This window comes from Nematolebias whitei, chromosome 12, assembly GCF_014905685.2.
Source record: "Nematolebias whitei isolate Nwh7 chromosome 12, NemWhi1, whole genome shotgun sequence".
Taxonomy (NCBI): domain Eukaryota; kingdom Metazoa; phylum Chordata; class Actinopteri; order Cyprinodontiformes; family Rivulidae; genus Nematolebias; species Nematolebias whitei.
Genome location: NC_056509.1, coordinates 6,552,019 through 6,564,981, shown reverse-complemented (window position 1 = coordinate 6,564,981; position 12,963 = coordinate 6,552,019).

Sequence of the window (12,963 nt, the reverse complement as noted above, 5' to 3'; positions counted from 1 at the left end):
ATTAAAAGTGTGGATTATTGTAACCTGGATTAAAAGTGTGGATTATTGTAGTGAAGCCTTCGTCTTCAACCATCGACAGAGGCCTCATGTCAGTGACGATCATGTTCAGGATGTTTCAGTGAAGACAGCTGCTGCTGTGGTGTCCATGATGTCTGTCCATCATGAAGGATGTTGTTGTTTGTTGTTGTTTGTTGTTGTTTTCTGGAATGAGAGAGTAAAATGTATTATAGTATAATTTACAGCAACTCAAGAAATGCGTTGTTTCACTTACAGTGTTAGGTTCAAGCAAAAGTAGCTAAAAGAGCAATTAAACACACAAACACACACACACACACACACACACACACACATAAATACTTAATTACACACATTTGAGTAGATGTAATAAATTATTTTAATTTCTGTTTAAATGCAATTCATCCTGCCATACCTGCAGTGTCTTCAGACTTTGCCAACAAATTAAAAGTTGAAGCTTAATCATTAAATTATTATCTTTGTGTTAGATTTATTTATAAATCACATTTAATCACTGCTTGTACCAATTAAATTAAATAAAAAGTAACACACACATTCTCTATCACCCTCATTAATCAGATAACAAACAAATAAACAAACAAACAAACAAGCAGCTTCATCTACCAGAGAGACTGACGTTACGTTTTCTCTCTTGAAACAGAACAATGTGTTAAATTGTAGAGACTCACCTGCAACACATGAAGAGTTGTATCAGCTGCAGCTCCTTCCTCCTCCTCGTGACTCCGAAATATTTACGTTTCATCTCCGTGGTTCTCCAGTGTCGTGTCATCAATTTTCAAAGCTGCATGTTTCTCAGTTTTTATCTCTGTGAAGAGCTCCCACACTTTGGAGGACTTGGGTCAAACAGTTTTCGCTGCGTTGGTCATTTGAAAAATTTACTTAATTTCCTTTGAAAACAGCCTCTGCTCTGCTTCCTCCGCTCTGTTCAACTCACGCTGCAGTTTTTTTTTCAAACTTTATTCAGTCAGTCAGCATTGACAATGAACTGCCCATGAACAAAACGGCTCTGCAGCACCGTGAAAGACGCATAATCGCGCAACACAACGAATCCATGATTAAATTCGTTGCCAACGCTTTTAATCATTGATTTTTATCGATTTGTTTTTGCAGCCCTAATATGAATATTTCTATATTTATCACCCCAGTTATAATGTTACACACGTTAGTAATTGTAAACACTCAAAATAATAAATATGTTTGTTTAGTGTTTACCTTTAAACCTAAACATTTAAGGAATAAACATTTTTAATAATCACGTTTAAAGTTAGTATATTTGGTGCCTGTTTGTTTTACATATATATTAGTGTGTGGGAATGACAGGGATTAACGTCAAAAACTTAGTAGAACGGTGCTTTATGAAGTTCAATCCATTTCCTTCTATTAGTTGACCGGCAGATCTGCCACGTTCAATATGGCGGATGCTCTGACGACCAGTCCGCTCAACGAGGCGTCTACAGCCAAACCCATCTGTTCTCTGATTGGATCCTTTATTTGTGATTGACATTGTCAAATTAGGTGGATGAAAAGAGGTGTTGAGGTCAGACTGCACATGTATGGTGAAGGTAGACATTTGAAATAAAGCATATTTAATGAATGATTGTTCAATAAAATAAGTTTTGTGGGTGTGTTGATTAAAATAAAGATTGTATGCCTGTCTGTCAAGGTGATGAAGCAATCAAATGTTATTATGATATTTTTGTAATCAAAAGGATCCTATATAATCTGTTTTGCAGTCAAAGAGTTATTCATTTAGTAATTGTAAAGGTTAAATCTGGATTTCACTTTTAATTGTCAAGTAAAATGCTTTTAGAAGAAGGGTTTTTATACCTCTCTATTAGTAAGTTTTTTTTCCTCGTTTAGGATTAGAAGATTAAAGGTTCAAAGTTAAGAAACAGAGTGTCACTTGCAACAATTGACAGGAAACTCAGCAGTGTGGTTAGGCTTCACACACCCATCCTGTTAAAAGTTGTGTTGTCTTGGCTTGTTCTGCAAAGGCTCAAACTGTGAGTTTATACCTCTCTTTTAGTAAGTTTATTTTTTACATTTAGGATTAAAAGTCTCCATTAATAAGTACATTTTTACGTTTAAGATTAAAGGTTTAGAGTTGAGAAATAATAGAAGTGACGGCCAGATAGGAGGATGTTAGGCAAAACACCTGTCATGAGCTTGCAACATAAGTGGAAGTATGCTATTTAGACAGTTGAGCGGTTGCATAAAAACCACACGCTGAAAAAAAGGAGATGATCTTTTGAACTGTTGAAAAGTCTTCAAAATGGTTGATAATTTTTGAAAATGGATGTTAGATCAGAAACAAGACAATCAGAGACAAGAGATGAGTTTAAAACGACAAGATAGCAGACGATGGTCGGTCAGTCATTTCGGGTAGAGATAGAACACGGTTGTAAAGCTCTGAAGACTTGGATCAGATCTGAAGATCGAAGAGGGAGATTCTGGCTGCAGAAGAGCTGAAAAAACAACAAAAAATGGAAACTTAAAGCAACGAAGAACCGCTCAGCAGCCCATGATCACCCTTCAAGAGGACTGACCCCAGATAACTCTAAACAAGTCTCTGATTGGAATTAATTACATTTGATGACCTTTTTCAACAAAGGTAGTAGGAATTCATCTTTTTTCCTGGAAAACCGATCCATTCATAGGATATGTGGTAGGAACCAGCCTTTTTGAACCATTTTAACCAGTTTAAAAATTGCAGGTTGCTTTCTGCGTTTTTTTTTTTGATATTATTGGATTATTTGGATATAAATATTGGAATTTTAATTTGGATTTTCACCAGATTTTTATTTCATTCATTATACTGCATTTTTTTAAACGCATTTGCTTGCACTGCTGCTGGATTTTTGAAGGCTACAAATGTAACATTATACAAATTTATGATTAAAAACACAAAGTATGAAAATCGTAGAGTGTTGGACTCATTTTCATGATGGCATCTGATTGATACAGGCTCATTGCTGAACTTTCTCAGGAAGTGTGCTTGGTTCTGAAATTTTGGGAGGTTTTTAACAGTTACTTAGTTAGATTTTTGAACAGCATCCTCATATAAGAGGGATGGACTTATCATTCAAGATGGCCACTGTGCAAGTATGTTTGAGAGTGTCTCTGCAAATAATTAACTGAAAAGTGGACTTAACTTTGGATAAAACAGCTTCAAAAACGACAAAATACTGAAAACTGAGTGGAGAGGGACAGTGAGAAAGGAGGACAAAGAGGAGAGGAAGGAGGTGCAAGAAGTATAATGAGAAATGTCCAAGCAGAAACTCAAGCAATCTTCCAAACAAATGGAGGCATGTGCACAAAAACAAATGGAGAACAATCAAGAAGAGATAACAGAGGACACACCACCAGCTAATATGGCTGAAATACTCAAAGAACTGAGAGAATTTCAATCTGAAACAATAGTTAGTTTTGGATCATTGAAAGCAGAGTTAAATGTGCTACGTACATATTTCATGAGTTTTAAACAAAAGAATGGATGAAGCTGAACGGAGAATTGCTGAGAGTGAAGATTATGAAATGAAAACCTCTAAAGTGCTTTTACATGCCCTTCAAATGCAAAAACAACTAGAACTAAGATGTGAGGAACTGGAAAGTCAAGCCAGGAGAAACAATATGAGAATCTACTCCGTGCCAGAAAACTGTGAAGAAAACAACATGATTGACTTTATCAACAAACTGATCCATGAAAAACTGGAAGTGACGGACGAACTCCATGTGGAGAGGGCACATCAGATAGGGCCAAGGCCTGGACCAAAAGACGGGCCCAGGACTATTCTGGTTCGATTTCAATCATATGCCATGAAACAAAAAGTGCTGCAAGCTGCGTGGAGAGCAAAGACTGTACAAGCAAATGATCGAAGGATTTATTTTGATGAGGACTTTACAAACTCAGTGTTTAAGGAACGTGCAAAATACAAAGATGTGCGCAAAGTTCTAAATGAACGAAAAATCAAGTCACGGATTTGATTTCCAGATAGACTGAAAGTTTTTTGTGAGAACGGGAAAGTTAAGGTGTATAATGACCCTCAAGCTGCTGCAATTGGATTACGTGAGCTCGGAGTCAACATGGACATTCCAGAGAAGGATCTAGTCAGTACTGAAGAACGCAGGATGGGAGACGGCCTGGACCCAAAGGAGAGTCCCAGGTCGTGAAATCAAGGATGGAGTTAAGGCCCTTGTCGAAAAACATAAGTGAATGAAGTTCCTTTTGAATAAAGGAATGAAGTTCCTTTTGAAAAAAGAAAGAGACAAATGGAGGAAATGCAACAAGCAAACCAATGCTGATAAGACGTGGTGTTACAGAATTCAAGATACATGATTATGAAAACAACATTGATCCAGACAGTGTAGTGAGCTAAGGGTTAACTTCACTACTAATTAATTATTCTTAAAGCTAGTTCAAGCACAAAGAATATTAATTGTTTAATTACAACAGATTATTTCTTTTTCGAGTTAAATTTCTGCCATGTGACCAAGATAACTTGTGGAGTGGATTGTTTAATCAGTGACATGAGACGCCATTTTATCTTTGACCCATCAGAATAAATGCGGTCATTTATTTAACAGAATCAAAATTTAACATCAAAACATGTACACATTGATTTGCTGATCGGTTTCTGACTAATAAACTTGGCACGCTTCACTAACAAGACAACAGAACATTACTGATTGAGACTGAATCATCTCTGAAGGCATCTAGTTTGATTTACTGGAGAATAGAAAAGTTTAAGAGGAGAAATAGATTTAAGGAGAAAGTTTTAGATGGATGAAAGTTATGTGTTGAACCAGAACATTGCACCCTTCCTCCGACATCCAGCTCAGCTCTCCGGTACACTTCAGGACGTCAACGGCTTGTTACCTGAGATGGTGGATACCTCCACACCGGAACAGAAGTCCATTAGTACGCTCCCTTTTCAGCATCTCCGGTTAGAGTAGCTGGGGGTCATCAGAAATCGTGACGAAGTACTCGGTTCCACCGAATAAGCTTCCTTAGAAGTGGAGCATTTACTGCTCGGGTTGTGTCACAGCCGAGGCAGGCTGTGACAACGCTGGACTGGAGAGACCTTTGGCACATGGTCAAATCCATCCACTACTTAGTTGAGTCTCATCACCGACTGAAAGTTCTAGCAAGACTGGAAAAGACTAAGACTCATGAAGACTTCGAAGAAGACTTCGACTGAAGACTGAGTTCAAGGACTTAGAAGACTCCAAGACTGAATAGTTCCAAGAAGTGTTGCCTTTTACAGGGGTATCCACTTCCTGTTACGTGGTACTTCCTGATTGGTTGAAACAACCAGCAGGGGTGTGGTTCTAGTGATGTCAGAGGGTCACAAGAAGTCAAGAGAGGATGCAGGAATATTTAAGAACGGTTAGTGCAGACGGAGAAATGTTTATGAAGAGGTGAGACAAAGCAGGTGCCAGCAGAAGTTATTTACTGTCTGAGAGTTTTAAAAACAAGACACTTCGTTCTAATAACTCGTCTCTGTTTGTCTCTGACTTTCGACCGACATCCACTACTACTCCTCATTGAGACAGAAGACTAAATGCACACTTACTTCGTAAATAGGCATTTAACTGTACTATCAAAAATCTAATGAGGTTTAAAAATCATTAAAACTGTTTCACAGTTGATTTAAATGAGTGGTTCACTTCAACATTTAGAAATGTATGAACTAAACACACTTTTTGATTATCAAGAAATTGTAAAATAGTAATGATAATGTAAAAAAAAGAGTGTTCTTTCAATTGATTAATTCAGGATACAATTAAATAGTTTCTTGATGAGATAATTTGTATTTCTGGATTCAAATCAATGAAATAACAGTTCCTGTCCCCTGAAGGTCTTCAGAGGCAGATTGTTGTCGGAGGCCTAGTTCACTACAACAGTCATTTATTAGATAAAACTAGCTATTGTAAATATTATACAGATGAACAACTGAATCTTTCTGTGGACTTTGATAATTTTTCACTTATTTTAACTGCAGAAGTCTTCATGCTAATTTTGACAAGATTAGTGAATATCTGAAAACATTTAGAAATCACTATCAAGTAATAGCATTGTCTGAAACTTGGTTAAATAACAAATCTATAGATTTTGATATGGAAGGGTATAATCTGTTTTATACAAACTTAGAGAAGAACAAAGGTGGCGGTGTTGCATTGTACGTTCATAGTTCCTTGAGATGTGAAAAATTAGAATCCATGTCATTTGCATTGGATGATGTGATGGAATGTGTTACTGTTGAAATTGAGATGGAGAAAACAAAGAACATTATTGTAGCTTGTATATACAGAACACCAGGCTCTAATTTAGAATATTTTCGAGAAAGATGTGAAAATCTTTTAGATGGATTAAATGATAGGAAAACCTGGTTAATATGTGAAGATTTTAATATTGATCTATTAAAACAAGGACAGTACAAAATGACCACAGGTTTTGTTGATGCATTGTCCAGTAGAAGTTTATTTCCAGTGATTACTCAACCTACCAGAATCACTAGCACTAATGCAACATTAATTGATAATAAAGTTGATGAAATAAGGCAGGTTAGAGTCAGATCTGATGAAACAATAAAGAAATTCTGTAATGACTTGTTGAAGGAAAACTGGAGTGGGATATATGAGAAGGATGTAAATGTGGCATATGAAACATTTCTGCAAGTCTATAAATCATTATATGAAAAAAATTGCCCGATATTAGCGTGTCACAAAAATAAACATGTCAGTGCAAAACCCTGGATGACCAAGGGACTGTTAAAATCTTGTAAGAAGAAAAATAAGTTATATAGAGATTTTGTTAGATTTTCAACTAAACCTAAAGAGTTGAAATACAAGACATATAAAAACAAATTGACAACATTAATAAGACAAGCTAAGAAAGATGACTATAATTTAAAGTTGCGAGAGAGCAGTGGTGATATGAAAAGAACGTGGAAAATTTTGAATAGTATTATTGTAAGACCTAATTATACTCATTGTCTTGAAAAACAGTTTTTTTAAGGGGGAAACAGCATCGACTGAAAAAATTAAGTGGTAAATGAATTCAATTCCTTTTTTGTAAATATAGGGTCAGGTTTGTCTTCTTCCATTTAGACAAATGATATTCAGGGTGTGCAGGGTGGTAGTAGAATTTCACAGTCAATGTTTCTTGGAGATATAAGTGAACATGAAATTCTAACTATAGTAAGGAAAAGCAAAACTAAGACATCTGTTGATAGTGATGGAATTGATATGATGATTATTAAAAGAAACTATTGACTTTATTATTAAACCATTGACTTATATTTGTAATTTGTCAGTCCAGAGTGGCATATTTCCAGAAAAAATGAAATTAGCAAAAGTAATTCCAATATTTAAAAATGGTTATAGACATAGTTTTGACAATTATAGACTGATCTCGGTGCTCCCCTAGTTTTCTAAAGTGCTTGAAAAATTGTCCAGAAATTGGATAGTTATATTGAAAAGAATGACTTGTTGAGTGAGAGTTAATATGGCTTTAGATCAAATAAATCAACATCCCTTGCATTATTAGAACTAAATGAAGAAATTACAGAAGCAATAGAAAGGAAGCATTACACAGTGGGGGTGTTTATTGATTTAAGAAAAGCCTTTGATACAATCGACCACACTTTATTGCTTTCCAAATTACAAGATTATGGGATAAGAGGGATACTTCATAACTGGTTGAGTAGTTATTTGTCTAATCGAAAACAATTTGTACAGCTAGGAAATGAAAAATCAGATCTTCAAAATATAAATTGTGGAGACCCCCAAGGTTCAGTGCTAGGACCAAAGCTTTTTCTTTTGTATATCAATGACATTTGTGAAGGTCTAGAATTACTGACCATAATCTGAGCAGTGACCTAGTAGTAATTAGTCTGTGAACATCCCTGAACTGGTAAAGCGCTGCCAGGAGGCTTTGAGGAACAGGCACTTGAGATGACAAAAACAAGAAAAATGGATGAAGAGGATAATTCATTAAGGGGAGGACAAGATGACAACAAAGTCAGACAGCTGATCCAGGTGAAAGAGACATTAAACAAGGAATTAATGTTCCAGTGAGAGTGGTGCTTTCTGGTGAGGGCTTCTCAACCTGGGACCCATCAGTGCATGAAAGTTTTCTCGTAAGCAACATGGAGGTGTCCAAAGAAGCCTTAGAGCAAGCCCTAAGTGGGTCTATGCAAAATAGATGAGCTCCATTATTGCACTAAAATGACCAAAGGCCACAGGACAATGGTTATACGAAACCCGACCGACATAAAAAAGAAAGAAGGTATCAAGAAATGGTTGAGGTGGTGGGTGACCGTATTTGAAGGATGGCAGGAGAGAACAATATCTGTCATTGTCAGTCCATCACTCAGCTACGATCCTTTAGTAAAAATGAAACATTAGGTTTTGTGGGGTTGTGGTGACGGCCTGTATAGGTCCAGTAATGGTCTGGGGTCTCAGAGTGGTAGAAATGCTCCTTTGAACTGAAGTAGCTCTCTCTCCCCTGCTAGAGGTTAGGAGTGAAAAGGACCTGGATCACCAGCCACCCTAAAGAAGAAAACACACTAATAGCCATAAGGCCAATTTTTATTTATTTTTTATATATCTATACTATAGACAAAGAAAGAAATAGCAGAGGTGATGCTAAGTCTAGAGCTGAACGTAGAGCACAAAAAAAGCCCACAGCAGAGAGGGAGCTTACTGGCAAGGTAATGCTGAAGTGGATCGCTATGTTTAAGAGAGAAAAATTGTTTTGTCAGGATCGAGAAGTGGGACAAAACCTCTAAGGATGGAAGGTCCTACAAGAGTACGTGGAGCAGGTGGTACGGAGTGTACATGAGGCCCTAGGTCATGCCAGTGTACTGCCAACACGTAGAGAATTGGCTGTTCAGGAGCTCTGGATCTCACTGAAGTAAGTATGCATGGTGCTATGGGACTGTAAGCAATGTGGTCAATACAATGTAGGATGTCAAGTACACCAAGCAGAGGGGCAAACCATTAAGAGTTAAGCTCAGAATGAAAGGAATCCATGGTGGATAATGGATATATTTCAAACAAATGAGCATTATTCTGGCTATAGAATAAATAGATCTAAGACACAAAGTTTATCAATCAACTATTTGCCCTCAGAAAATCAAAGCCAAATATAGAGTGGAATGCTGAATCTCTTAAATACATGGTGTAATCCACATGAAGCATTGGGCTACTAAACCCATATCTGTAATTTAGGTTGTAATACCGGGAAGGTCCATCAGGGGGCACTCAGTCTTTACTGAGTTGATTTAACCAATGTGGTTTGGTCATTTTTCCCTATATTCTGAGGCATGATCTTTGCACGTGCACTGACCAACCAAAGTGTGGACCTTACAACCTGTCTATGAGTGACAGAAGTGACCACTCATTGAGAATTATCGGTGGAAATCCCAGTGAGAGACCGAGGTGACTGCTTGTTGGGTAATAGCTTGTGGAAATTCCGATTGGTTTTATAGTGACTCTGGATTCTTTGATCGTGATGGCGAGCCAAGCCCATGCGAACTGTGGACATGTGTAAATGGTGTGGCCAGCTGGGACATCATTTCGCAGAAGAACCTTCACAATCTGGACAATCCATCTTGGGTTATAGATAAGATTTCATACACAACACTACCTGGGTAGCAACGTTGCTAAAGAACCAAACTTATTTTAATTTTATTTTTTCATAAAAGGGAAAGAGCTCTATTTAATTTTTGCTTGTATTTTATTTTTCTACATTTGTAAATAAAGTTGTTTTTATTGCTTGTGGGAAACAATAAAATAATCAGTTCGGTATTCAGTTGGTGTGACATTACGCTTGGCGGAACCTTGTAGATGTTTAGTGCCTGCTCCCTACTGGTATACTTCAAGTACGCTACACAAACTTGGCGAGCCAGCCAGCCAGGAGAAATATCAAATCTAAACACCTCGTAATTATCTCAAACAGGTTTTTTTATTGCTTCACCTGTCAAATTAACATTTTAAAAAGCTAAGGAAACATTCGACATGGAATTTATTCAGACACAAAATGTTAAAGTGCCAAACTCTGTCTTGGTGAAACCTATTACTGGTACTGAACTTGACAATGAGGTTGTTGAGTTTGAAGTTTTTTTTCGTTCTATTCTCCGGTGGAACAGACGTGTCCGACCCCCCCCCCCCCCCCACACACACACACACACACACACACACACACACGCTTCCCTGCTGCGCTGTTTTATCCTGTGAACCCTTAAAAGAGCCTCTTTTTTCTGCATACCTCTTAATTCAAAGGATCAGCTGGTCTCTCAACAAAATCGATCAACTTCTCCCGACAGGAGTCAGGGTAAGGAGGACCCTCTTACCTCAACGGAAACAACTGGATTCATGATGACAACTGGTTTTTGCTGTTTGGGTTGGTGAAATCTGGATTGTCTACAAATTTGTGTGGAGGTGTTGAAGCTCGACAGTGCTCGGACTGAATGTGAGAAGCTGTGTCAGGGAATTGGAGCAGCTGTTATCAGGACTGTGATCTTCCTGGCAGCACTCATGAATGGTGGAATAATCTGGAGAAGCTGTGAGCTCGACTTTTGGAGTAAAGGATCAATTCGGCTGTTCTGGAGTTTCCATCAGAGAATATGCACAGCAAGACTTTAAAAGGCAGAAACAACAATTCACGAGTTCTGCCTGACCCAAACTGTGGCCTTGATGCCGGACTTATCTCAACTCCTCCTAGAATGTTTTGAAAACAACAAAGATGCTTTGACTGTTTCCTCACCCCTCCCTTCCCCAAGGCCGTGGACATGTAACAGAACCTCAACTGAGCTGAAGATGAATGTCACCTCTTTTCTGGACAATGGCTGAGGGGGGGCTCTGGACTATGCTACGTCTTTCCCTTAAAAATTCAATGTTTTCACCGCCTATATGTTCATGTATAACGTCTGTTTATGTTGCTTTGCTGTGGTAGGTTTTTTTGATGCCTCAAATTGTGCCCTGTCTAGGACACGGTGTGAGAGATCTTTTTTTTATACCGTCTCTCCTCATGTTTTCTTTCCTTTTCTCATCTAAGCAAAATATTATTCTGAATAAGAATGAGGGCCGCGCTAATTATTTTTAGCCGCAGCTTTGTGTACTCCGCCCATGTTCGGACGACTGTATGTACATATTCGCGTTGTATCTCAGTGCATTGCCAATAAAGTTTATTCTGATTATTTATCAGAAATAAGTGCCATAGAGAGAGTTGTCAAAGTAACTAGTCAAAATTCGCAGTTTAAAGATTCTGTCAAAGTTGAATTCAAATCTGGTCAAGATATTGAGATTTTACAGGAGAGCTTACCCTGCGACAGACCAAGCAGTGATCCTAATATTGTCCATAATATTCAGCTATTATCAGAGTTTAATGCTACAGATAGAGGTTCTAGCATAACTAGTGCTTATTTCACTGAGCTACAAGGTATGGCTAAATTTATTGGGGTAAACTTTGAAAAGGTCTTACTGGACGAGTTAGCTCAAGTCCCAAAGTCTACTACTGATGTCGAAGTCACAGATGGGTCTGTTACATCTCAAGAAACACAACCCTTGACCAATGTGACTTTAGCAGAACAAAATACAAATGAAAGTTCTCTCTATAGAGGCAATGACAGGCTGACCAACTTACCTGAACATGACCTACCTCTATCCATTATGGGTGTAGGAATATCTGCTCTACCTCGTAAACAGACAATACACTTAAGTACTGAACAGCTCACTACGCCTGAAGTCCAAAAAGTAGTAGTTGATCATGTCATAAAAAACTCTGACTTACCTTCACACAGTCATGGGAAAACACCATGTCCTTACCCAGAATCTGATTATGATAAATGGCGCAGCACTGTGGACTTTTTACTCTCGGATCCCTATGTATCCAACCAGCAGAAGGTCAGGAAAATCATTGAAAGCCTAGCCCCGCCTGCTGCTAACATTGTAAAACACCTTGGGCCAAATTCAACCTCTCATGACTACCTGAACCTACTTGATTCAGTATTTGATATGGTTGATGATGGAGATGATTTTTTTGCAAAGTTTCTTAATACCAACCAAAACCCAGGAGAAAAGTCATTTGAATGGTTAAAAATAGTCCTGAACAAAGTAGTCAAAAGAGGTAGCATAATTGCCAACGACTCAGATCGTCAGTTGCTGAAGCAGTTCTGCAGAGGTTGTTAGAATAACAGTATTATTACAAGCCTTCAGCTAGAGCAGAAGAGAAACTACCACTGTTTTCTGAACTACTTTTAATGCTCAGTGTAGAAGAGGATAGACAAGCAGCTAAGTCAAGCCACATGAAACAACATTTTGGCACTTTAAAAAGCAAAGCTCAGACAAACTCACTCAATGTAAATGAAACATCTCAGTGCAGCCACTGCCCTACCGATGAGACATATCCTCCAACTGTCACTGGGAAGCCAACCACAAACAACACTGAAAAACTTGAAAAGGAGCTTGCTAAGCTCCAAGTCCATATGGCTTCACAGAAAGGTTCTCTGTCCAATACCGCTAATCAGTCATCTACTAACCCTCATAAATGTCAAAACCCAAAAACAAAACCTCTGCTAATTCAAACCCCACCTATGTACCCGAGAGCAAACCTTTAAAGATACCCTGCCTGGGGTACTGCTTCTGATGTGGCGAGGACAGCCACATAGTGCTCTCATGTAGTGTTATGTCCACCAAGGGCACAACATATTAAAGAGGACACGAGACAAAAATGAGGGTTCAAGTTTCAGTTTATTAAATCTGTTGCGTCCTGAAAAAGGAAAAAAAGATTATTAAGAACCCCCAATCCCCGTGTCCACCAAAAAACACACAAAAAAATCCAAAGTACAACTTAAAGGAGGACCTGGTGGGCTGGCCAAACAGAACAAAAAGATACCACAGTGGGCCAACCTATACAGGGCC